At 43.3% G+C, this 23,130-nt stretch overlaps 1 protein-coding gene across 7 annotated transcripts in view; it reads left to right on the forward strand.

The window, feature by feature from the left end:
• Window positions 1–1,141: 1,141 nt before the first annotated feature.
• NRIP1 (nuclear receptor interacting protein 1) overlaps window positions 1,142–23,130 on the forward strand; it is a 79,906-nt gene continuing 57,917 nt past the window's right edge. For 4 of the 7 annotated variants that reach the window (XM_040582878.1, XM_040582875.1, XM_040582882.1 and 1 more), the window contains exons 1-2: window positions 1,142–1,269; window positions 8,194–8,278. The gene's annotated coding sequence lies outside the window, so the exon portion shown is untranslated. Of the gene's footprint in view, window positions 1,270–1,451; window positions 1,582–8,193; window positions 8,279–23,130 lie in introns of those variants that run through there. The other 3 variants (XM_040582879.1, XM_040582883.1, XM_040582876.1) reach the window with 2 other exon arrangements.

Here is a 23,130-nt window from a genome sequence, read left to right on the forward strand (position 1 = left end):
ATCACGCCATTTATAAGGGCCTTGGAAACACATTTGCTTCTCTTTTCTCAGTCTTTTAACTTCTGGAAGTCTCACGAAGCGTTCCGTGTGGCATTTGGCAAACACCAAATGCCGAGATAATTTGTTGGCGCAGGGGCACACAGAAGATGTGACCAAGGTCACACAGGGCCCGGGCAGCCCGGCCTGCGCGGCCGCGCTCGGGCCTGGCCGCGGGCGCTCTGCCCCGGCGGGATGAGGGCTGAGCGACGGCTGGGCGCGGCAGGCGGCTCCTGCGAGCAGGGGCGCCACCGACCAAAAATGGAGGGCTGGCTCTTCTTGGGAGCCCTACCCAAGGCTGGGGTTTCTCCCAAATAGGATTTATTACCCCGTGGGCAAGCAGCATGGCTTTGGGGAGCTGTTTTGCCCTCACTCTCGAACTGCTTCCGCGGAGGAGGGCCTGGGGTCTCTCCCCCCCCCCCCCAAGGGTCCGTCCCCTCCCCGCGCCGCCTGACCGGGGGGCTGAGGCCGCGGGGTGGCGAGATGCCGGCAGCCGTGAGGGCAGGGCCGGGGGGGGGGGGGGTGTTGGCAGGGGCCGCCCGGCCCCCCGGGAGCAGCCGCAGGTGCCGGGGCGGCCGCTACCCTCCCCCGGCGGCGCCGCCGTACGCAGTCGGCCGCCGCTGCTCGGCTCTTCCAAAAAATACCAACAACAAAAAAAAAGTTTCCAGCGCGTGTTTTGCGGGGAAAAGGCTGAAAATACAAGCTCTGAAGCGACGAGAAATGGTAACCACTGTGGAGGAGCCCCCCGCTATTCTGAGAGCGAACAGAAGGAAAAAGGGGGGGAAAGAAAAAGGTGTTATTTTTAAGCCACCGCTGTTTTCATTAAATACGGGTCCTCCGGTGCTATCGCTCGTAAGTTTGTTTCCCGGGGGCTCTGCGCCTTCAGTTAGATTAATTAGAGAGGGCAGGAGGCGACGCGAGTTGCGTACGTGCGACGCGTTTAGCGGCAGCCCGGCCCGCAGGCTGCTCCCCCGGGCGGGGTGCGGGGGGTGCGGGGCTGCCCTCCCCCCGCCCGCCCCTCCGCCCGCCCGGGGTTAGAAAAGGGTTAAGAAACTTGGCTGGAGAGATGAATGGCGCGGTGCGGGGAGGGGCCGGGCTGCGCCGCGGCGGGCGAGGTGGAAGGCGGGGAGGATCGCGGCTGCGGGTTAGGCTTTGAAAGTCAGCCTCACAGGCATTGCAGCAGAGCCCCGAGCCGCGGAGGGGCGCGGAGAGGAGCGCAGCGGAGCTCGCCGTGTATGTGCGCGGGGACGGGCGGATGGGCGCGGGGATGGGAGGGGGGGCGGGGGCGGCGCGTCCTGCCCTCCAGCCGGGGCACCCGGCCGCCCAGCTCGGCGTGAGGAGCCGCCGCTGCCCGGACCTGTGCGTCGGGACCGGCCGCCGGAGCCCTCGCCGCTGGGCCGGGGCGGCACGCGTGGCCGCCCGCTGCCTGCGCGGGGGCCGCCGCCGGAGCCTCTCCCGGAGGCGAGGCCGGCCGGCGGGCACCAGGCAGCCCGCCCGGGAGGAGCCGCCGCCGCGGCGGGGGGGGGTGCGCGGGCCCGCTGCGGGGTGAGTGCGGCGCTCGCCCGCCGGCGGCCGCGCTGGCTGGCGGGGGAAATGGCCGAGCGGGGCGGGCCGGGGCCGCGCTGCCGGGCGGGGAGGCGGCGGCGGGGAACAATGCCGGGGTGAGCCCGGCGCGAGGGTGGCCGCGGCGGCGGGGGCCGTTTCCGGTGGCGGCCGCCCCTCCGGCACCCCCCGCCCCCGGTGCCAGCCGAAAGTTTGTCTGGCCGGGGTGGGTTTGGGGGAGCTGGAGGGACGGAAAAGTTACTCGTCGCTACCCCCGAGACCCGCCACTGTTCTCCCCAGCGCTGGCCGCGAGCCTCGGAGCCCGTTTCGGAGGGACACCCTCCTCCTCCGCCCGGTGTGTGTGCCCGTGAATTATTTAAAGCGCCGCAAGCTCGGTGCGCAGCGGCTGCGGCGGCCGGGGAGGCGCCGGGGGTGCGGGGAGACCCGGCCCCGCCGGCCGCGGCCTCGCTCGCCTCCCGCCGCCCGGCCGCCTCCACAGCAGCTGCGGGCAAGGCCACGCTTCCCTCGCCTCGCCCCCCCGCCGCCCGCCGCGCCCGCCCCACCTCCACCTGCCCGCCGGCAGCCGCCTGCCTCCCCGTTGCCTCTCGGCGGTAGCACGCCGCTCGGCTCCCTGCTTCCCCCAAAGATGCCTTCTCATCGCTTCGGGTTCCTCAGGGACGTCGCTGTTGCCTTTCTAGACTAAAGGTTACTTTTCCAGACGTGTTTTTGTGTCCCTGAAGCCCGTTAAAGGTGATCCCCCACCCTTTCTTCCTGCGGAGCGTGCTGATGGTGGCTGTGCTTTGTAAGGGGCAGCTGGCGATGAAGTTGGAAGGCAGCGAGACCCAAAGAAACGGCGTGTGGGCAAAATGAGGGGCAGCCTGGTGTAACATGCGAGCAGCCTTGCGCCACCGCTGCCCCTCTCTCTTCCCTCCGTGTTGTGGATCCTGGCGGTCGGTTAGGTTTTTAATTTCGGGAAGAATTCGGCTGAAATGCTTGACACGTGTTGAAGATGTTGAAAAAAATGGTGGGATTTCTGGCTCTGGGATTCTGGTGGTGTTAGGAAAGCTGAAGTGGAAGTTGTCCCCTTCTGCCTCATCTCTCTGGAATCTGGAGACTGTATTATTCCTTGTTTTATTTTGAGGGGACCTGCCTGCAGTGTCTAACAGCTCACAGGCTGATTAGAATTTAACTGAGTCATGGCACTATAAATGTTCAGAGATACTGTAAAGCTTTATTTAACAAAGAGTGCGAATCCAGCCTACGAAGACCCGTGGGGAAGAAGCAGTCGCTTGTGGAAAGGGGGTGGTGTATCCCTGAGTGAGCGGTAGAAAACATCTTTCTTTCATATCGAAACGCGATTTACTGCTTCTAGGGCTGACTGAACACACTAAAAAGTGACATGGCAAGATGCCGTGTGACAAAAGCTTTCTGAGCTGAGCATATCTTGTGGTTAAAAGTCTGATTTAATGGCATCTGCGTAATTGTCGCTATACGGGCAGCAAAAGTTGACATCTCGGAGGGCAAAAGTTATCGTCTGGAGTGATGTTCGGGCAGTTTTGGGGCTTCTGCTGTCTGGGACAGCTGTCCTCACAAACTTGTGGTCGAGAAGTTGGACTTGTATTATCGATGGTCTCTCAAGATAGCGTTGACGTTGACTCCAGATCAAGACAGTGAGTTTGTCATGAGTGAGATGAGTGCGTAAGGGCATGCGTTTCCCGTGGAGTGGGATGGGAGAGGTAAGGAGTAGTGATTGCGTGTTTCAGGTAGGGGTGAAATCTGACCTCCTGTTGGACCTGCCTATGGTCCTGAGCTACGCAGTGAGCGAGAGCTGTCAGTCGTTTTCAGGTTTCCATAGACCATGCATGCACAGAATACAGGATGCTGTGAAATGCCAAACTGTACTGGATGGATTTTTATTTTTTTTCTCCCCTCTGTTAGTCTTGTGGTAGAAAATTGCCAGATGAAAACATGCCCTTCCTCTCTGCTGCCTGTGCTTGTTTCTTTTTCGAAAGTGAAAGACATGCTAACCAAAATTTATTATACCCATAAAAACTATGTTGATGAAGAAGTAAAAGTGAACTAATATTTTTATATTGTAAACTTAAATGGGTGACTTAAGCACTGGCTGTATCACCAGCAGTGTTTGATAGCTGTGTTTGGGGCGAATCTGTTCTGTAAAAGGCATCAAGGAGAATTTTTTATTCTCTTTTTTTCTTTTTTTCTGAAGTGATTCAGTAAAGGTTGTAAAACTCAAACATGAATTAACTTTATGGTGATCATATTTGCCTGTAGGTTTTACTTAATGTGGGATTGGTTTAAAAGAATTGACAAAGGTTTGCTTGCTTAAAGCTTATTTTGTCTTTTCAGGGCTAACTTTATTTTTCTGGCTTTGAACATTGGCAAAAGGTTTCTGTAATACCAACTGTATTATTGTTAGCAGTAAGAGCACTGTTAATTTTACCAGTGACAGTGTGGGACATAACTATATTAAAAGATCAACTATGTTTTGCGTTTTGCCGAGCACATGTATAAACTTGCCCAAGGCAAAGCCAGGGAGTTGCATTTCCCACAGTCAGCTGTCTTGCTCAAGGGTTGTGCTTGAAACCTCCTTGCAGGGCTATCGGAGAAGGCACAGGGGCTGTAAAATTTTGTTAATTTTTAGAACAGCTTTTCAGGATTTGCCTGAACCTCAAAACCCAAATGGTTTGCGTTTTTTTTTTCCTGTATGTGAAGGTATGGGGAGTGGAGGGGGTCCAGAAGGGGGACTGGGGAGAGCGTGGGGTTTCCGGAAGGGGGACTGGGGAGAGCGTGAGGTTTCCAGCTGGGCACCTGGCAGGGGGGGCACAAGCCCCTTTGCTAGTGGGGCTTTGGTGGCCGAGCTGCCACGTGTGGGGGGTCCTTGCGGCAGGGGGGCCTGAGCTCAGCCTGGCTGATCTTCCACCTGCTGGGTGACACGTGCTGAGCGATGGGCTGGGTGACAGAGCAATAGGTGGGATAAATAGGATACCTATCCTACGGATTAAAAAAGGATAAATACCCTTTTGGGACAAGAAGTGCAAATCTTGAAGTATAAATCATTACTGCGCAGCAGGGGTTTAATGACAGGCAAGTGGAAAGATAATGTAGGTAGGGAATGAAGCCTGAGCAGAAGGAAAAGGTATGAAAGAGTATGCGCAAATGTACAAAAAAGATTTAAAAAAAAAAAAGCCTGTAAACTTGAAAGTCTGCCTAAGCAGCCTGAAACTAAAGACAAAAAGGTTAATGGTAACAGCACTTGTGGTTTGCTCTTTCTTCCTGCCAGCAGGCCAAAACGATAAGAACAGTCACCGTCTGCGCTGTGCTGGCCGGCCCGTGGCAGGCCTGGGGAAAGTTACGGGGAGAGTATTTAAAAGGCTTTTGGCATTGCTTTTGGATATTGCGGCCTTAGGGATTTGCTAGTTGCATTTGAAAATGCCGGATCAGTAAACAGCGCGCTGTGGTGGGCAGGCAGGACTTCGGGTGGACAGCTGTGATCATGTAAAAACTTCCTGGGAGTTCTCCGTTGGGAAGATCTGCCTCAGAAGAAGCAGGCAGAGGGGTTCTTTCAGTAAAGATGAATGCCTGTGCTTTAGTGTTTCTGGATTATTTATTTCAAATACTTAGAAGTGTTAACGGACCTATTTAGCACTTGAAAGAATTAATTTGGTAATTTATTTGGCTGTCTGTTGCAGGTCACTTGGCTTGATGGTTGAAGAAGGAGAATAGGAACTAAGACTCATGTAAATAAATATTCATGTGCAGAAAGGGGAAGGAGCAGTTGCTAGCCATCTTACGTTGGGTCAAACCCCTCCTGGCACAGTCTTCTCTTACTGAAATTGTTACTGGAGCTCACTGCTCCTGTTTAATTGCCTGTCTTGAGAGAAACTCTCTTTTCATACCACTTATTTCTAAATAGCAGGTCTTTAGCAGAGGAAAACCGATTTTGCTTATAGACAAAATCAGATTAAAAGCAGACGCTACAGACCTTCTGTTAGTCACTGGTTTAAGAGGTTGAATTTAGTGTAGGAAAGAATCTCAGTGTTGGGGAAGACTTCTGGTGGACTGCTCTTCCCCCTTGAGAAAAAGTAAGTTGAGGGAGTCATCATGAGAGGTCAGGCACTAGATGTAACATGTTCCAGTCTTGACCTGAACTATTACTTGAAAACAAACAAGGGAGTATTTGATTTGCCCCAAGAAGCACTTTAATGAATTTCTGTGCAGAAACGTGCCTAAGCAGTACATCTCGCTTGCAGAACAGTATTTTTGTTCTTCGTGGTGCTAGGCTGATTGTGCTGCTCCAGTGCTGACTTTTTCACAGCAAACTAAAAGTCGTGGCTACGAGTTTTCTCCTTCTCTGTGCCGCACCCCACTATGAAAATGGAGTGGGGAAGGAAATTGGAAAGGCTTTTTCAGTGATACAGAAAGCAGGGCTTACCTCAGAGGTAGAAAGAAATGATCGTTCTTGGCCCAGGAGATTGGTCTGTTGGTATTGTTCATGGCATCACCTATCCCACTTTCAGCAATTTATAATATGAAACAAATCAACATTTCGAAAAAAATCTATAAGGTGTGCAAAGCAAGTGATCCAGATCTGATGTTTCTGGGAATAAAGTAGTATTCTGGAAAAGCTTTTAAAAATTCTTGTATTATTTTTGAAACATCATTGAAGAAATACGGCATTTTCCCCCAAAATAACAAATTCTTTTGTTCTCTTTTCTCTGAACTGTTGCAAGCCTTTTGTAGTCACTTGAAACAATGCAAAAAAGACTGTTTAATGGCAACCTAAAGGAAATCTTGTCTATACAGTGAACCTTGATAGGAATACAATGTGGGGTGGTGGTGTTTGGTGTGTCCATTCCCTCTCCTCGTGCCCCTCCACCCCCCTGGCAGAAAGTGTTTTGTCTGCATCTATTATATAGAACAGAAATACTGAAATCAACTTTTTCTCAAATTAGGGTGGATTGAAAAGGTGAATATATACTTTTTTTTTTCTTTTGAGTGCTACTTCTTTCTGCAGGAGGGGGGGTCCTCTTGTCCCATTTCTCCTTTGGTCACAAAAGATTCCACATCCAGCTTATTTGCCCTTCCAGTGAAACAGGGTTGGGAAGGCTTTGAACTATGTTTATTACCACCTTTGTCACTGCACCCATCATTTCTCATTATTTTGACCGCAGTGGTAGCTTTGGATTTATCCCCAGCCTGGAATCCAAATGTTGAGGATTGGCTACTGTTCTGTGGTGCAAATTGATTAATTTTTTTTTTTCCTTCCCCGATGAATGTAGGGGAAGGATTTGAAATTGTATCTGCAGGTAGTATTTCAGGGTATTTACTTATTTTTCAACTTAATTGGATACATTACTTCTGTTGTGTTTTTATGCTGGCAGTAGTCCAGCATGCTTCTGTTATTTCATGTACCTGACAGCTTTGAATAGGTCTTTTTTTGGATGACGACCTGTCTGTTGACACCTGTATTGGTTTTTTTCTTTTCTTCTTTTTTTTCTTCTTTTTTTCCCCAGGGAGCAGACTGCAGAGTTAGATGTTTTCTCTATGCTGGCTTTAACCCAAGTGGTTTTGCAGAAGGGGGAACTGCTGAGAGCCCCCACTGCCCCTCTCCCCTTTGCATACTCTCTTTGGGGTCCTCTCTGCTAGAGAAATTCTGTGTTTAAAAAGCTTTGGTATGTCGTGGGTTTTGTGAGAGCAGAAGCTTAAAGGTGTGGAAAAGAAAGGAGCTCTTCCTCTGCTATGTGTGTTTTGTTTGTTTGTTTTTTAGTGTTTTATTGTTATGTTTGACTCTTTATGCGTGATAAACTTGCTGCTTGGGTGGTAACTGAGTGACAGAAAATTTAATATAATCTTTAATAATGACGCTAGTCACAAGAACAAGGCTGAAATAATACAAATCATGGTGATCTAGGCTAGCTGTAAGTTTGCATCTTTTAGCAAAAGTTGACTTAGGAATAACAGAGAAGTGCTGAGTAGAATTTTTATGGTGATGCTTGTGGTGGGTAACGTACTCTAACTATAGCATTATATACTATTTAATCCCTAAATATCTTCAGAGCAAATATTATAATTTCTACTGGTTTAGTTTTTTCTAACTAATTTTGTGGTGTTCAGCATTACATTTACCAGTTATACTATGCTCTCTTACTTGTGTGTTTATATATTTAAATTAATAGGGGCTCTTTACAAAATAAGATTTTGATGTTCAAGTGGAAGTACCAGTAATTGCTAAATAGGAAGGAAGGCTTTTGTATGACAGCTGTTTTTTGAATGATAGGAAGCAAAAGAAGACTGTGGCTTTGAATCAGTTGAACATGGATTTTGTTCTTGCAGAAATACTGTCCACTTGGTCAGTACAAGTCTAGACAACACAATTTGCTTTCTGCTTGTTTTACTGATGGTTCTGTTCAGAAGCTTTTGATTTCTGTAGTTGAGAGTTAGATCTTTCATCTGAAATAAAAACGTTGTTTGCAGATCTTACTAGCTAAAACAAAGTCTTGCTTTACAACAACAATTAAAAGAGTAGGTAGAGACAATGGATAGGAAAAATTGGTATGTGGACTTTCATAGGGCGATTTCTGCTGTTCTTTTCAGATCAAACATGGAATTGTTGAGGAAGAAAATTAATGCATCCTTGGACTCCTGAAGGAAGAGCTTTCCTGATGGGACCACTTTCAAGGTAAATAATTTGTTAGGGTTATTTACCTTGTCTGTTTGGTTTGGGGTTTCTTCTTCATATTGCCAAATCTGTCAGACAACTGTCTGCTATGTGTAAGTCTTCTAGGATTGTAATATGTTTTAAGTGATAAATTTTCAAGTTAATCCCTCTATTTTGCTGTAAGACTTTTCTTTAATTATTTATTTAGTGTATGCTGATTAAAGAGAAATAATTATTTCAGTAGCGTTTGAACTTTTTGTATGGAATTCACTGGTAAGTCATGAAGATTTAGCCTACTTGTTTGGGAGGTGGCTGCTAAATAGAGAAGAACTTGATGTACATGTAATTTCAGAGTGAAAGAGAAGATTAAGTAAAATTTACTGTTACCATTTCTCTTTTTTTTTTTTTTTTTTTTTTTTTTAAGTAAAACAGATCCGAATTGAGCTTCTGTGGCAAGGGACTGTCACAGTGAAATCATTACTAGATATTACATTACAATGGCTTGTAGACATTTAGCACCGCTGTCATTTTGTTTGGATCTGCTCCCTTGGTTCCCATTTCCTAAATCCTATTTTTCTTTGATACTGGGGAATAATTCCCTGAGTGTTGTCCAGTGATTGCTTCTGTATATGCACTTTGCTTTGTGAGTAATTTCATTCACTTGAGTAGCCCCACTGTACTCGGTGGGCCTAGATGCATGCCTAAGAACTTGAGAATGCTGATGAGCATAAAGAATACAATTTGGGCGTGTAATGGTTGACAAGCAGTTGTTGTTTTGTTTCTGGTCTCTCTTAGGACTCATTTGCATTGCCTCCAGTGGCAACGTTTGAGCATTAGTAGGGAAGGTCCAGAAGCTGTAAGCAGTCATACCAAATCCCAGCCTGCAAAACTTCTCACGTATTAGTTCTAATGACACAGATTGCAGATGCAAGGATGTATTTTTCTTTTATTAATCCGTGTGTTGCTTGACTTCATGTGGCTGTAGCATTGGTCTGTGTACTGCTGTTTGAGCATCTCTGGTACAGTAGAATATGGCAAAGTAAAATCATTAGGAAATATATGCACTTTTTAAATTGAGGAGCTTTGCATTTATCCAATCAGTGTTTTGGAAGCAAAGGGAAATCAAGATGAGGGATTCATTCCTTGGGTCCCCCCTAATGTTTCCTATTTGAGTCCTCAGAAAAAGATGGCATTGCTGTAGTGCTGCTTAGTTGTCTGAGCAGTTGTATTTACAGGAAGATTAATTGTATTACTTGCTGGTCTCAGAATCAGTAAGATATACACTTTGGAATTAAAACATTATTAATTAATTAGCTATTTAAAACTTGAGAATTGTGCTCAGCAGCAGATGGTCACTTATACAGCCTCAACTGAACTTCATAGACATTTGCTTTTGTGGCAGTCAGGGTTTTTTAAGTCCTTCACATCTTCAAAAATAAAGTGATTCAAAGCTTTGTTTTAAGATTGTCACCTCTGTTTAAAAGCAGTTCTACTTAGAGTTGCGGAAGTGTAAACTGTAAATAAGGGTCTTACACCAGGCATTGAGCTGGTCAGTAAGGTGGTTAAGCTAAAGATTTGAGAAAATCTGTTTGTCAGTGTATACGTGGTTGGCAACCCTGACACAGTTTGCATGGTTTTTTCCGTTTCTAACCAACGTTCTAGAGCAGTTATGTGCTATGTCTTGATTTTTTTTGTCGGGGTAGGGAACAGATTTGTTTATTGGTTGTAAGAACTAATTGTAGAATACCTGTGTTGGTATACACATTTGCTTTGCATACCACTGTGAATAGCTTTAGGGTGGAGTGCAGTAGACTTCTGTCTTGATCAGAGGTTTGTTTTTGTCACTGGAATTAGATTTCTTGTTTTAAGTCGCACTTCTGGACCATTAAGATGGTCTTTATCTAAAAGAGTACTGCTTTGCTAATAACTGTTGATCTTTGATCATACTGTGTAACCTTCATAAAGTAAGAGACACAAGAGGGGAAGGCAATCATGCTAAGTTGAGCTTCCATCAAGGGAAAAGTCTGTACAGTAAGCTAAAATTTATAAATTATGCTCTCTTCACTGTTCAGGTCTGAGAAACTTCAAAAGATGCAACTCATGAGAAGATACTATTAGTTTTTAATTCTCATCTGCAATTGTCTTGTCAAAGAACAAGGTTGTGACTCAGCGTGAGCCAGGTTGGCTGAGGCAGCCTTTAATTGAGGAGGAATTGGACACTGTAAACCAATTATGCCTTATTTTTAATGATAGGTTTGAGAGAACAGCAAATGAGTGTTGTATGATCTTGGCTGATAATACGTGCTTTTCTTGTTGGATAAAAACCTGAAAGCCTGAGGATATGAAGTTGCAAACTGAAGTTTCACTCCCTTCTCCCCCCCCTCCCCATCCCTTCTTTTCTCCTCTGAAGAGGAAAAAGTAGGCTATGCAAGTGGAAGAAACCCCACTTTTTTTTTTTTTTTTTTTTTCCTGTGAAACTGCTTGGCTTTTGGCTATATTTTGTCTTTGGGGACCAACTTAGTGCTTCCATTTTGTTAGCCTAAGAAACTTGGTAAAGAGATTGCAGTGTAGAGAAATGTCCCTCATTCTTTCTGTAGCTTGGCATTTAATATTTTACAGCAAACTTAAGTTTAACATATTTGAACTTGTACTAGATAGGGTTAATAGGCTAGAACAAAAGGTCAAAGCATAAGGCATTAGGCTTAATTAAGGGAGAGCAGGAGTGGCGGGAGTATGTGACAGTTAAATGGGTTTCCCACAGACTAATGTCTGTTACAGTGCAACCATGCCTCAACTTAAGTGGGTTATTTTGTGCAAAGGGCAGCAGTGATTAGCAGTTTGACATGCCAGACATTTCTGGCCAATCCCATCTGTTTTGGAGGTTAAAAAGCATACCTTTATGAGCTGATAGATTGATTTGTGTGCCCGTCTTGTACAGATTAGAAGTCCAAGGCCGATGCTGTAAATGCCAGTTACAGAATATTGTACTTTCTTAGTTGCTCTTTGTTTAAACTGTCAGCTGTGTTGTAATGGGGCTACCAGCTATAAAAGTGACTGTGCAACATGAAGAACGTGGCAGGGCTGCTGCGGCAAGTGTTTTGAACCAGAAAGGTCTGGGAGGAACACTTCCTCCTTCATCAGGTTTGTTTTGAACTTGAGCCTGTAGGCTTTGGTCATTTTGCAGCGCTTTGCTTGGAAAGGGAATCTAGCTTAATGTGCTCCTGCGTAAGGCTCTTGCCTCTTCTTTACAGCAGTTGCTGTTCATGTGCTTGTCTGGAGGTTACCTGCCTTGGCACGAGCAGTTTTCCAGTCTGGGGCATGGTTGGCTAAAGGAGAATGTCAGTATTTCAAAGGTTTCCGTATTTATCTTGACTTCATTACACTCTCTGCATTGTTCCCGCTCCGCTGCTGAACTGGGATGATACCTATGCGTTTTGTTGGTTTTTTCCTCGGTAGCTGTTGCTCTCTGCATAGTTTTTCTGATTGCATCATGAGGTTGCCTTATAAGTCTAAAATAAAATAGGTAGCACAATTAAGTCTTGACTCTGTTTCTCGTCATCTTTATGACTTTGTAAAGTCAAAGCTACATTACTATTAATATAAGACTATTAATAAATCGTTGATGCAATAAAACTGTTTTTGATAATGTTCAAGGTTCATACATAGTTGAAGGTGATTATCCTATTTTAAAATCAAGTAGAGGTCAGACTGTATTGTAAGATTACTGACTGTGGCCCAAATGATATGTGATAGCTTCAAGACCAATGATGGTCTTCCTTGCTTTTTAAATACATACATGATTTTGAGTTAAATTGTTAACTATAAATGTACATTGTGGTAACATACAGATTACTTCCTTTTGTATTTCCTGAAAAGCAGTGAGATATGTGCTCACTTAAAAGTAACGCTTAAAGCTCTCATTTTTGAAAGACATTAAGTTTTCCCTGTGCTCCCTCTCTCCTCCATTCAAGCAGTGACACTTGTAGCTAAATATAACTGAGAAATAAAACGGCATGAAATTAACATTTGGCACCTTGCATTTAACATTCCTACCTTAACTTTTTAAATTACTTATGTCTAAAATTTCTTGGTTTTTCTCCTTGCAAACATGATTATCTTTCCCTTGCTCTGTTTAAAAGAAAATAAAAATAAAAACTGAAGATAGTAATGAATTGATATTCATACTATAAAGTCTGTTCCATGTACCTTAGCTGTACTTCTGCTCTAACAGCTGTGGCCTGTTCCTGAAGAGATTTACTAATTTGTGATTTATGAGTAAATTCTCTTCACCTTATCTAGCTCTGTTAGAGCCACCTTAGTTTTTTCTTCTGTTCTTGTGAAAGTCTCTTCCTTTTACTTCTGTCTGAAATGCTTAGAAATATTTTTGGTGTCCTTTAGGATGAGCAAGGCAACATCATTATCTTGCAGTTTATTTAGTAACATGGAGCTGAAATGGGCATATGCAGCATCATGTTCTCTATGGAATAATATCTATTTAAATGATTTGGATCTAATACATATTTACATGAAAAAACATCTTGCCCTTCTCTGTGGGGAGAGAAGGTGAACAAGCATAAATTTTATAATACTCATTGCTTCTGTTGCACTAAATCATACTTAAATTGCAGGAGGCTGTTGGCTTGAGAGTTGTGGAAAAAGTGCTTGGCTAGTAAAGTGAGGGTGCAGGGAGATTTATCTAGTTTAATACTAAGAAAATGTTGTCAGCTGTAGTGCATTGATGTGGGATTGCCTAAGTCCAAAAGCTGTACTTTAGATTTTTGTATATGCATATCTGTAATATTTTTGTGGTTATAATACACAAAATATAATCCTGAAACGATCCATTAGTGCAGTGCGCATGCATGCTTTATTTTGGCTAATTTGATTACTATTGATCATACCTGAGCCATTATCTAATATCTTGGGAATGGGATGGACACTGCGTCTGCTTTTCTGCTGTTTCAGGGCAGAACGTACTTAATGAAGCCTCTTGCAACAGTCATTGTCAACATCTTTGTAATTGCTGCTTGAGCGTAACTAGCATTTCCTGCTCCGAGCATGGCACAGACAACAGCATAATGAAGGTTTTCAGGTAGCATGATGAAGATTGTACTTGGGACTAAACGCAGGATGTTTTCTCCTCTTACCTTAAGGATATAGTCTAGTCTTGTTGATGACAGCGGAAGTCTGGGCAGTGACTTTTTTATTAGGCTTGGGCTTCTCTTCTAGTCTGCGCAATTCATGAAGTACAGCGCTGTAGAGTCAGTATGGTGGTTTCTACTGTTCCACTTTCCTCATTGGATAAATCTCAGCAAAACTCTGCAGTATTACTGAATGTAACAGCACTGTACCAAACATTCTGTAGTTGTCAGTGTTATCGGCTGCATTTTTAAAACATACCTCTCCTTTTGTATTGTGCCTTTCAGTCAGAATATAAAATGTTTGCATAGGATATTCATACAGCTTGATTGGCCATTAGGCATTAAAACCCATTCTAAAGTGTCCAATGTTTTCAACTTTGAGTAGCCTTCAGAAAAAGAAAGGATGCAGTTGGTCTTCGGTGTTCCATGTAAATGATGAAAAGGTGAGCACTGGGCTGATGTACCTGACCCTTTGTAAACTGGGTAGAAAGGATGCCTCATCATGCTTCTGTGAACGGGCCGACTATGGATTTCTCCTTATTTTAGATTTCCATACTCTCTGACCTTGTAGTTGTTGACTTTGGTCTGGAACAATTTCAAAGTCATGTAAATGAATGTAATTAAGGTATTGCTTATCATCTTGGAGAGTTCACAGAGATGCTTATTGGCTAGAAAGGTTTGTTTACTTAATATGGAAGGTTAATATAAGGTTAAATTTTACTGTGTAAAATGGCTTCATAATGTTTTTATTTAGCAGCTGAAGAAAATAGTGTTTGAAAAGGCAAATAATAGTTTTATTTGACCTCCATGTGTTTCCCGTAGCTTGCGTTATTGGGAAACTGTATCTTCATTGCATAGTCTTATTACAGTTTTCCTTTCTCTCCTTTCTAGGAAGGGAACCTCTCAGAACTATTTGTAGGCCTTTGTGAAGGAAAGGAGCTACATTAAGGAAGGAAGTGCAGAAATAATTAACAATAATTGCTATAAGTAGTCCATCCACTTCCACTTAAGTCTTTTGTTCTCTCTCCCTCTTTTTGCCAGAATGGGATTCATGCTTTGTTCTTTGGTGTTTCTTTTGTCTTTATGCCCACTGCTGCCGAAATAAGGTGAAAAAGCAGCCTGAAACAGGGAAGAGCATCAAGCTACTGGCTTCTGCCTTCATTTCTCAGGCAGTAGAAAGAACAGGGCCAAGCCTACCATTTTCTAGTCTGTAGCCCTCAGCTTTGTTGGAATGTAGTTACTTATGGAAAAAAATTTCTTGCCTGAGTGTTGGGTTTTTTTTCCTTTCACTCTGGAGATTTTGTAGTCGTCAAAAAGGTGAGTACATGAGAAGCATCATGCAAAAAATGAAAACAAACCAACCAACTTATTTCTTACACCTTTTTCATCTCCTGCTTGTGGCCATTTTTCTAGAAATGCAGCTCCCAGCCGGAGAAGCAGACATCCCTGGTGGGTGGTGGTGTCCAATTCTGCCAGTCCTGTACTGGGCTGAGTTTGGTGGGGAAGAACAAAGCTATGTGAAAATTGGAAACAACTCCTAATGCACAGCACTTTCTGGAATCATTTGGGCAACAAGAGCTGCTGGCTGTGTTGGCGCTGGTTTGCAGAGTACTTGCTTCTGCCATTTTTCTTCATGTAACAAGTGGTACATGGATGGGCTCCTCACTGTTCGAGGTAGCTAACTTCTTTCTGCTCACTCTAATTTTATGTGCTAAATTAAGCAACAATGAGAATATCCTTTAAAGGCTGAGTAATTGAATGAATAGCCTTATCTGAATATTTCTAGCTTGTGGAGATACCCAAGAGCAGGGGTCCTCAAACTTTATAACCAGGGGGCCAGCGCGCGGGTGAAGTGGCAGGCAGTCATCTGCGGCTGCTTGGTTTCCACCCCCAGCCCCCAGCGGGGGGGTGGGGGTTCTGTAAATACCGGCGGCCCGATTCAGGACCCTGGGGGGCTGTATCCAGCCCGCGGGGCGTAGTTTGAGGACCCCTGCCCAAGAGCATCATTCCCTCCCATTTTTGGAAGGACTGAAGGCTTCAGATTCTAGTCTCTGCTTCCTAAATGTGCAGCTAGGGCAATAGCTTGATATTTTTTTTTTTTCTTGAATTCATACCAATCATTACTTGAAGTAATCTAAAGGTGCTTCTAGATGAGAGATAAACAAAATCTCTCATGGATGAGATATGAGAAGGCATGTAAGAAGCTAAACTTCAAAACTAGAATATAATGATCTAAAAGTGGTGGGGAGGAGGAATGCCACAGCTAAGTGTGAAATCTTTCACCTTTGAAATTGGAAGAAATGGTGCTGTTGACTTCAGTAAAGCCAATAATTTCACCTGAACTCCGAGATGCTATGTTGAAGTCTGTGAAATTCACTCCCTGATAATGGAGATGTTGTGTATGGTTATGGGGTGGAAAGGCAAAACGAGCTGAACAGTGTTCTTTATCTGTTACTTCAGGCTGTAATTATGCGAAAAAAGGGAAGAATCTATGCACTTCTGCCATTTACTTTTTCTTTGCTAACATACTAAGAGCAAGTCTCCTTCAGACTGCTCAACAGTGGCCCCATAAAAGTGCAAAATTTCTTGAAGAAAAATTTCCTCTTGCTGCTGGAGGTCAAGATGATATCTCAAGAATCAGTCCTGATCCTCTCAACTTACTGGTGTTTAATTCTCTGCTACCTTAAGTTTTATCCTATTTCAAAACAAATGCAAAAGGAACATTTAATAAACTGTGCTGATAGCGTTTTGTAACCTCTTTGCACTCCTCCACGTTGGTTTAACTGTCAAGATGAAAAGATAACAAGGTTGTGCAGAACCGCATATACTGTTTACTGAACTTTGGCTTGTCTTTGGAGTGCAGCACCAAACATGAAAGTTTGATCGTTCCTTTTGGATACAGCTCTTCAACAGAGCGGTTTTGAGTGCTTGCTCACAAGTGGTTTTTTTCTTTTTGTTAAAGCTAGTTTTTCATATGCCTATGGCTATCTCAGCACGGATATAGCCAAACTGTTTTTTGATCTGAAATGCATAAAAGGTCATTTTCCCAAACTTTATCTTTTGGACCTCAAATATTATCATTAGTCATTTTCTAGTATGAATCCCCTGAATGGGAAAAGGGTCTGTTCAGTGTGTCCTTCAGGCTTTCCAGGCGATTTGACTTTTGCATTATCCTGCTTTGGTTTTGTTTTGCAAAGTATTCTAATGCGCAGTAGGAGAGATGAACAGTATTTGGACACAACTTTTGGGGTAATGCTGGGTATTTTGGGTTGCAGTGCTCTACGGTTCCTCTAGCTCTGGTCTTCAGAGCCTCATCTATGCAAATACCAGTTGTGTTTTGTTTCTGCAAAACTGAACTTTAGCAATAAAGCAAGTCTTAAAATATTTGTGCTGATGATCACGCTATTTCTGTGTCTCTTACCTTCTGACTTTGTTGTTATTTTTTGAGGAAAACTGCACATGCTTCACAAGATACCAGGAGCACAGGAAACAATCAAATTTCTGCTCTTGCAGCCTTTTGGGGATAACGTAGGCCATTGCTGTTCTGCTACTTAAGTACATTTGGAGTCTTCAGAGATCAGTTACTCTTTTGGATAACAGATTGTATGAATTTAACTTATAAACATGCTCGTCTCCTCCTTTTCCTGTCCTCCTTAAAGGTCACTGTACAGGAGGGAAAGTTGAGTCATGGGCTATAAACACATGTAGATCTGCTATCTCGTCTAATTCTTGTTAGCTTATTGCTTGGTGCTGTGGCAGGTGGACTTTGTCAGGTTTGTCCGTGGTGGTGCTACTGTCTCTCGTGACCTGCTCCATTCCCCTGCAGCGGGCTGGCCTAAGTCAGGGTGTGTTGTCTCCTCACCTGCTGCCCTTCCTTGCTGAGTAAAGAAAGTTGCTTGGAAATGCATCTGTTCCATGTGTATCATGCAGCTTATTTCTGTGGAAAACCTACTTTATTTAAACTTGCCCATGTCACGTGGAGACCATCTGCAGGATTCAGAGAACGCTGACAAGATGCCCTGGACTGTAGAAGTAGCAATGGTTGTTTAAATAATTCAGAAAATAGTATACTGAAATCCTCCTGAATATTGCAGTTACTGTGCTTCAGTATCAAAACTGTATGTAGGAGAAAGACTATTGGAAAGGTGTGTGACAGCGGGTATATTGGAGCTGGTGATACTGGGAACATCAGATACTCTTAAAACTGGGACGGATCTAATGGAGGTGTCCATTTTTCAGTTCCTGAACACATGTCATGCTGTCCTGGGGATTAAACGCATAATGTGGGGGTGGCTTGTTGGGGGTTGGGGGTTTGGATTTGTGGGTTTTTTTGGTTGGTTGTTGGGTTTTTTTTTTTTAAATCCTAATTTAGATTATGTATTTAAGACCTCATACATTCTTGTGTGGAAGAATTAGGGCAGAGGGCCACCTTATGATATAATTGAAATTGTAGTGATGAAATGCACTTGTAGAAACTAAAAAAAAAAAAAAAAAAAAGAAGGAAAAAAAAGGAGTAGTGATAGAAGTCCTGGGGAGGGTAGGTTGTGATTATTTGATGTGCTTTCATATCTTTCAGATGACCGAGGGCCTTACTCCTGGGTAGAACAGGTCTCACTCACATGGATCAAATGTGAAATTTCTAAATGTGTCACTTCTAAAAACCATTTCTGCAAAAATGATGCTTAGAGGCTTCTCATTGAAGAGTACAGATAATGCAATGCTCTTCAGCTATATTAAATAAAAATGAGATGGAGAAACAAACACATGCTTACTTTTCAGCCTGCATAAACAGTCTTGCTAATTAAGATAAGGGCAAATATCCCTATGATTTTCTCTTGATTTAATCAGTAGACTATCTAAAAAAAAAAGTGTAAATATAAACGTAATTCATAAACTCACTTTTCTGAGTTTTTCACTCCCTCATACGTGCACTAGTGACTAATGGTGTGTTCCAGCATTATTCCTGTATTTGTTATTTACAAGTGAGTTGCTTAAGATACGTGGAAATAACTGGTGATTATTAAAATGAGATCACAGAGGAGAAGAAGGTATATTATCTTCTGTATGCTTTTATGAGCTCTCTTTCGTTACCTTGAGTGTGCTATTTAAATAGTTTTTGAATATTGTTCATGTATAATGTGTGCATAAAACATTTCCTTCTGGAAATGCATAAGTTGTTTATGTTTGAGTTGTTTGGTGACCATTATACAACCAGGAGCCCATGGATTTGACCAGCACTGAATATTTTGATACTCTGTGGGCATAGCTTCCTCTCAGTTTACAAGTACTGTTTGCCATGCCTTGGGACTACGTGTGTAAGTGATATAAGTCTGAACTAACGTCAGCTACATTTTTGAAGTTAGTTGAGGACCGTGGTTTAAAATGGACATCTTCTATTTAAATATTTTTGTCTTGGAGGCTCTAAGTATACTGGAAAGCATTTTTTTACTAAAAAACAAGTAATAAAATCAGTATTTCTGTGCCTGAGTGATAATACCCATGCCCCCTGCCCTCCATGTGTGAGATAAATTTGGTAATATATGTTTTAATATATTCCATGGCAATCATTGCATTCAATGGCATTGTCTGTGGGCATGCTCATGGAACTAACTGGTGAGAAGCAAATCTATGAGGAGAATTTTGGCCTATAGAGGAGAAGATACCTAAGCTGTCCTAGTCCAAAGGCAGAGCCCAGTATTTTTATCTGAGTGTAAAAGGAGAGTGTGGATGGATACGCTGGAGAATGAATGAGTTTGGTCTAGCAGTGGGCATTCTTTAGAGGTTTGGTTTTTGTGTGTTGTTTTTTTGTTTGGTTGTTTTTTTGTTTTTTTTTTAAAGATAGCATCCTTAGTTTCTGGAAAAGCCTGGTAAGGTGATACACGTAAGAATACAATAGAGATGTAAAGACTTACTAGTCCTAAATACTTGGAAATTGGAAGACATTATTACTTGTGTGACTGGATATACCACTAGTTGAATTGAGGATATTGCCACAATTTGGCAGCTTAAATTCTGTGTGACTTGTTTGATTCTCTGTCTCTGTGGGTGAGAGGGGTAAGTCTTAATGAAAAAAATCTGTTACTTAAGGATGTGCAGATGATGGAAAACTTGAATAATCCCTTTGGGCTAGGTTGAGTATCCTTTAATTTTACTTCTTGTTTAAACAGTGTAGAGGGAAGAGCAACCATGTGGAGGGGAAGAGCGATAGCAGAGGGCAGCTTGCTGCATGAAGCACGCTTTATCAGTGGGAGTGTGTGCAAGGCTTCAGGGGCACCTGGAGGCTGATTCGGGAGGAAGAAGAGGAGCAGGCAGGAGCACTGTAGCTTATGAATCCTGTCAGTGCCCTTCTGAATGTGGGGTTTGCTCTGATTCCTGAGACTACAGACTGCTAGAAACCAGTGGGAAAGCGTGCCGCTCTGTGCATCTGAGAGCACCGCTGGGAGAAAGTTGTTTAACTCTGGTGTAGTGGAGAAGGTAAAAAATAGGGTGTTCCAGCTTGCTATATGCACTGACATCATTACATAGGACTTGCAGAGTCTGTTCTGCACGGACACACACCCACACTCCCCCGTTCTTGGTACTTTGTTGATATGATCATTGCCTTAATAGCTTTAAAGCATGTTTTTATGAAATATGTTTTATATTGTGTGGGAACTGCTCTGAGCCTAGCAGCGAGTCTAGGGCATGAATTCTCACAAGTGGAAAAGGAGCAAAATGTGATGTCGAACAAAAATTTATATGTAGTAGTTCTAGGCAGCAAAAGGAAGAAATGGTTCCATGCTCTACCTCCCAGCTCTGGGGACAGGCTTTAATGTCCATCAGTGGCCTCTTAAGTTTTGGTCCACAGATACTGCTGATGTAAAGTAGCTCGCTAAATCCCCACACACCCACCCTTTAATCACCATTACAGGTTTGTTGGTGGTGGGTTGTTTGTTTTTTTTTTTTTTGCTGTTTGCAAGTGGAATGTGAAGAGCTGGCCTAGTCTAAAGCAACTTACTCCTTAAATACTTCCCACTGTCACCACTGGCTGGCTGAAGTATTTCTTTCCTTTAAAAAGACATGTGTGCTATATAGAGACCCTTCTAAACAGAACTATATAAACAGCTTTGGTTAGAATTGGCACATTTGTGGGTTGTGTCAAGGGTAGCTAAAGCTATAGAAGTTGAATTTTATCTAGCTAATAAAAAACTGGCAGAAGGTTTAGTTAGGTATTCATACTATAAAGGCTGTGGTGGGTTTATTCTGTTACAGAGATACTGGCTACTTTATGAATGAAGGCAGGTTTGCTTATTTGTATATATTTTTGGTTTTTTTCTGTAAAAGTTTGGGAACAGTGCTGTTTTTCTTCTTTTAAGCCTTGCAGCATTTAATTACATGGCTTTGGCACCTGCTGTAACAGAAGGTACATACACATACAACGTGCATGCTGTAGGAGGTTATGGGTCTTGGCCTGTAAGTGCTGTGCCTTGTTCCTGGGTGACTCCTTCCCGTTCTGTTTTTTCAGCTCTTAGTGGGGAAAGGGTGGGATGCAAAACTGTGGCGGGCTGACTTCCATGTCCTTGCTGCCTCTGGTGGTGGAACAGACAGGCTCAACAGGGATGTCTGGGCAGAGAGAGGGTAAAAAGTGTCCAGACTCAAGTTTAAAAATTAATCTAGGAAGGACATTCTAAAAATAGATTAGACCGTGTGAACATACACCTGTGCAAAAGAGAAAGTAAAAGGTTTTGGTCCTAAAAGAGGCTTTTTAAAGGGGTAGCTGTAGGCATCTCTTGCAACACATCACATTGCATGTTCATGATTCTTAAAAATATTTATTACTGTTATGAGGGAAACCTGTCTCTGTTTCATTGCTTCTTGCTCTTGTAAGCTTTGAGACTGAGTGTAAGAGCATCAGACTGAAGTGGAACACCCCCAAATTTAGGGTAAATAGCCCTACTGCCAGCGGAAAGCGAGCTCTATATTTAGAGGTAAAGGCTGAATTTTTGACCAAACACTTTTTTTTTTAATATGCTAACTAACATTTATTTTAGTTGTTCCTGTTAATATCTGTATTGCGGTAAATGTGCCTTTTCCAAGGAGGAGAGTCAGTCCCGTAACCATAGTGTGCCCCAATTCCCAGGGGAGCTCAGCATGAAAATGGGTGAAACTGTAGGTTCTCCTGTGAGTTGGTGGTTTGGTTATTGTAGTTTACTTTCGCTGGAATGTGTAGATTATATATATCAAAGGAAAAAGTGTCTTTTTTTTTTTTCCCCCCCTACCCTGCCCCAGTCTGTGTTTTTTGTTTCGTATGCTAATGATTGTTTTGTAATACAGGAACATAGAAATTGTAGGTGGAAGTAGCACTCCACTGTGTTTTGGAGCATAAAAACACGTGCAGGCACTGAAACAGGGTAAGAATGGGACTGCTAAAATTTTGCAGGTGTGGGACTAAAATGTAGGGACTTACATGGGACTGAGCATCCTGAAGTGGCATCTGTGGCAAAAGTGTACTCCATCCAGAGCCCTGCAGGCTTGTGCCAGCGTTCCTGGCTGGATGTTTGGTCTAGTGCTGACAGAACACCTGGTTGTAGTTGCATGGAAGCATTATTTAACAGTAGAATATAATAGAATGTAAGAAAAGACACTTGCATAAAACTAGCAAGAACAGCAGCATCTTGATGGCAGTGCACTCAGTTGAGGACAAAACTAAGACCAGGTAAGACAACAGATAACCCTCTCACCAGACATAGTCTTCATTCAGAAACAAATAGAGTAAATATCCTGATTTTGTTTTTTCTCTTTTTTTCTGTTCTTTTGCTAAACTTGGAGATTAGAAGGCAACAGGAACCTGCCCAGTGCTTTAGTCTGAGGAACTGAAGTACTCCTCTTGCTTGACCTTGTAATGCAGAGGCAAATACTCTGTTACCTGTCTATGTGGCTAATGCAGCTGGGATTCAACATTGTTATCAGTGGGGGTTGTCTAGCCTCTGCTAATCAATTTTCATTTTAAACCTGTGTCAAATAATGTGAGATTTTGCTTGCACAGAAGGATGATGTTGTGTATGTGATGGAAAGCTTGGGCATATTCACTTAATTAGCTATGGAAGTGCCAGCGAATCCTTATCTGTAAAGACCAAGTGCTCAGATGGATGTTACAGCTCAGTTTCACTGAGCAGGGAAGTCCTACCCCTGGCCCATCAGTCCTGCCACTTCGCTGGAACAGGCATAGACAGCAGTATTACCCTGGTGGGGGCATTTTAAGGAGGTGCAACTATTTGTCCTGTTAGGAATACAAATGTCTGAGCTGTCTGAGCTGTCTTCGTTACCTGAGCCAGCTTACTGTGCGATCAGGAAATAGAGTGCTGTCACTAATCAAAGAGTTGGGGCAGGGGGAGGATATGTAGGGAAAGGCTTGCACCAGGGCACAAGTGAAAGTAAAGGAAAGTGGGGTACTGGAAGTGATGATTTCTTTTATTTTTATTTTCTTTTATTACTTGCCCCACCTCCCCCGCCCCACCCCACCCCCAGTGGGCTCACCTGAGTCTATAGGCAAAAGATGAAGAACAGCAGCAAGAGATAGATAAATAAAACGTGAATTACATATATTTGATGAATCTCTGAACAAGACAAAAGAGTGTTTCCTTCCAAGAGACTATCAGTGTTGGAAGCGTTCTGGTTTTTTGTCATGTTGTTCCCCGCCCTCACCTTTATTTTGTCCTTATTTTCCAATTTTATTTATTTTTAACACTTCTC

Source organism: Falco naumanni, chromosome 2 (genome assembly GCF_017639655.2).
Source record: "Falco naumanni isolate bFalNau1 chromosome 2, bFalNau1.pat, whole genome shotgun sequence".
NCBI lineage: Eukaryota > Metazoa > Chordata > Aves > Falconiformes > Falconidae > Falco > Falco naumanni.